The 3,898-nt window shown below is 36.4% G+C and overlaps 1 long non-coding RNA gene across 1 annotated transcript; it reads right to left on the bottom strand.

Annotated features, from left to right (window-relative positions):
• Window positions 1-998: 998 nt before the first annotated feature.
• LOC108270666 (uncharacterized) lies at window positions 999-3,455 on the bottom strand. The gene is made up of 3 exons (XR_001813724.3): window positions 3,298-3,455; window positions 3,102-3,187; window positions 999-1,965 (listed from the first exon to the last, which is right to left on the bottom strand). It is a non-coding gene; the product is annotated as an uncharacterized LOC108270666 (long non-coding RNA).
• Window positions 3,456-3,898: the final 443 nt, after the last annotated feature.

Here is a 3,898-nt window from a genome sequence, read left to right as displayed (position 1 = left end):
TTAAATGTTTTGTTTTTGTTCACAACTATTTTTTGTAATTCCTTTTAATAAAAAACACCATCAATGACATCGCCGTCATAATCACACAATCTATAGATGGGAGGTTTGCATGACATGCATTCTGTTATAGTGACAAACTTGTGAGTATAGTTTTCTTTATAACCTTTTGTGAACGGACCTCTTACTTTAGAAATTCTAACAATGTCGTCAACTTTATATTTAAATTTAGGGGTTACGGCGGGACCATCTTTAGGACCATCTAGGTTTTTATACACCGCAGATTCATTTTCTTTGTTCACATCAATAGGTCTCATCTTAATGCACCTGTGATAGCTGGCATTGTATCCATCCGTGATGTCTTGTAGAATATCGATATAGCTTATGGAGTTTGTAGCAGTTAAATAACTCCACTCCCTTTTAAGGTTCTATTAAACTGTTTGATGATGCATGCTTTTAAATCAGTGGCTGTTGCAAAATGTTGTATGTTGTACTTTTTTGTCATGCTTTGAAAATGTTTATTAAAAAATTCTTTCCCATTATCTGTCTGTAGTTTACGGGGCACCCTACCCTCATCCAGTATAGTTTGGAAAGCTTTAGACACCTCAACGCCAGATTTATTTTTTAAAACTTGAGTCCACGCATATTTACTAAACATGTCTATGCACGTCAACAGAAAATGAAAGCTGTCATTTTCATTGGCGTATGCCTATATCGACCAGATCAGCTTGAAACTGCATATCAATACCATAAACAAAAACACGATTTCTTTTGTATTTTACCAGTGCAGTTCTGTGTAATGTGTAAGCATCCTCGCCAGCGAGCAACTCCGAAACTTGTTTATCTATTAAACGAACCCCTGTTTCTTTTAAAACGCCATCTTTTAAACGTTTTGTACCACCAAAAGACCCCACATTTGAAGGTGTGTAATACACTTTTTCATTTCTTCCGACATATCGACACTTTAGCAACCACAAAAGAATAGCTCAGGTGGTCTTAAATGTCGTGGTATTTATTTCAGTAAAAGAACACAAATGTTATCATACATCATCGAGGGAGTGTAGAAATTTTATACACATCACAGTGCCTTTCTGACCATATATGCGATAAATGTGTCGATTATTTCACAGACAACAGTCTGCTCATTTCTCGACAGAAGGATTACACACAAGTCATGCACATATGTATACATACATGAAATGTCTACAATTCTAACACGGCTGCCACATTCAGTCACAAGATATAAAAAAGACTAGTATTTTTGTGATAGAAGCCCAAATCGGATTGCGTGCATTAATACACATATTTAACAAAGCAGTCCATTCGCACACTGTACCTCAGACAAGACACATCTGATTCATGAGGTTTGTTAGACGTCTCAGGTCAACATTGCATCCATTTACAGCACAGTCCGTTAGGCATTTGTACAATAGACAGGACATCTCGCACCTAATATGCCATTTAAGCAGACTCTTTGCTAATCCTACAGCGCTACAAGCATTTCCCATCTCAAACGACTGGTGTGACCCCCCTTCCAGTTGTCCACGGTGATCTGCACACTGCTGACATCCACAAGTTTCTCTCTGACAAAATATTTTTTTCTTGAGAGCATCTTCACAGTGAAATAAATTCTAACATCATCCAAAGACTAGGTTTTCTGTTTTTGTTCCCACATAACAATATTAAAAGTTTACCTGCAAATATTATTTGCATGTTTATTGTTTTAAGTCCAGGTATATATTGTAAAACGTGTTGTACATTTTATTCTCTTACACTGAGTGAAAGTTTAAGCAGGGTGTGTTTTTAGCCCTTAAATTAACAAAAGGTTTTATTCAAAAAGATACCAGTGATCCTGACCCTTTCTGCTCTCCAGACCTGCCTGATCCATCCTGATGCCCTACTTCTAGTTGGAGTGCTCATCACTTGGAAACCACTTGCTGCTGCTGAGGATGGCCCAATATGGACAGCCTAAAGATACAATTAGAAACCATGAAGATGGCTTTGTACTGTAATTGGTATGAACAGATTTTCTACGATGGTTTAGGACTAGAAATGCCACAAAATGTTTTGTAATCAAGTCTCCTTCAGTGAAATTCAACAAACTAGACTTCCAGTTAAAACTACAGTGAATTTCCTGGTTACAAAATTTCACTTTTTGACTATATAGCACACAGTTTCAGAAACAAATAATTTATAATTGCCCTATTTATTGTCACCAAATGAGGACGGGTTCCCTTTTGAGTCTGGTACCTCTCAAGGTTTCTTCCTCGTGTTCTTTCAGGGACTTTTTCCTTGCCACCATCACCTTTGGCTTGATCATTAGAGATAAATGTATAAATGTAAAATGTATATCTGTGATTTATAGATTTCGGTATAGATGCTTTGTAACAATGTCCGTTTGTTAAAAACGCTATACAAATAAAATTCAATTGATTTGAATGTAAAAAAGATGGCATGTTAACGTGAATATAAATATAAAGTTCAAATGAGTGGCACTTGTAAAGAAGAAGAGAGCCCAATCCCAGCACCACGTACACCATGTACACCATCTGTCTTTATATCAGGAGAGCTGACTGCTAGCTAACATTTACATTTATTCATTTGGCAGATGCTTTTAAGTGATTTACAGTTTAGAATCCAGTCTGAGCACTGACCTGAGCTGAGGGTGAAGATCACAGTGTTACATTTTGATGGATAAAATTTCAGGTACAAAATAGATCCAGATATATATACTATAACTGTTTGGCAGTCATGGAATTTGACCTCACAACCTTACAGTGAGTTCTACAGCATCTTAACTTCTGAGCTACAAACCTGTTCCAACAAGCCACAAAGGAGAAGTGAGTATGACAAGCAGCAGTTATTCTCTCTCAGATTAGATTTCAAATGAATAACTCTGGAAAACCTCAGGTGCTGGTGTAACGCAGACTCAATTTAATTAATTTACAGTCCAAGAATTATTTTTTGTGGCATATTTACCTTTCTAGTAAAACTGGTATATGTGAAGAAGAAAAACACAGAGATAAAAAAAAAATTGAGAGAAATAAAATGCTTTATTAATCATTATTAGTTATATGCAAATTAGTGCGGTAAAATTTACCCACTTAGAGTTGAAATCAGAACTGCAGGTGTAAATTGTCCAATCCAGTGAGTCCAGAAGCAGTGCTGACTCCGCCCTGTGTGAAGCGCACTAAACCAATAGAGAGAAAACGAAAGCAGAAAAAAACGCTATTTTTTGTGTAAGAATTTCAGGATAAAATAACAAGTTGTAGGGATAAAGCAAATAACAGATTCCATTACCCCTCTTTCCTCCGTCAGCCTTCAGCCTTTCTGTGTTTAAGAGTAGAGTGTTTCTCTTCTCTATGGTACCTGCGCAGATGTGGTTTGCTTCAGAGTGTATACGAGCTCGGAGAGAGTCTGAATGAACCACACTGACATAAAGAGTAGCTCAAAGAGACTTCCCTAGATTATTGCAGATTTCACAGAGGTTTATATAACAATAGCCGTGCATAGGCATAGGTGTGGAAATAATATGGCAGTTGAACTGTCTGGCCACATACGTGAAAAACATCTTAGGCAATATAAGAATGTACAGGTTTCTGAACATATATGGTATCTGTTCGCTTAACAGAAAATAGGAAGTTCCTATGGTGACATGTTTACTGGCACGTACACAACAGACAGGTCTAGAAAAGTTCATGAGACAGAAATTAAACTATAACCTAAACATACTTATATATATCTGAGGGAATAGAGAATAGAGTTTCCAACACAAGTTATTTTGGAGAAATAATTGAAGATCCTTTTGTACAAGGATTGAATGAAAAAAATAAGAGTTATTTAATGCTAAAGCGAATCGATTGGGAAGTTTTTTAAGGAGCTTTGTTAAGGTTCATCAGAA

Source organism: Ictalurus punctatus, chromosome 10 (assembly GCF_001660625.3).
Source record: "Ictalurus punctatus breed USDA103 chromosome 10, Coco_2.0, whole genome shotgun sequence".
Classification (NCBI taxonomy): domain Eukaryota; kingdom Metazoa; phylum Chordata; class Actinopteri; order Siluriformes; family Ictaluridae; genus Ictalurus; species Ictalurus punctatus.
The sequence above is the reverse complement of the archived record's forward strand: the minus strand, read 5'-3'. Positions and strand labels throughout refer to the sequence as shown.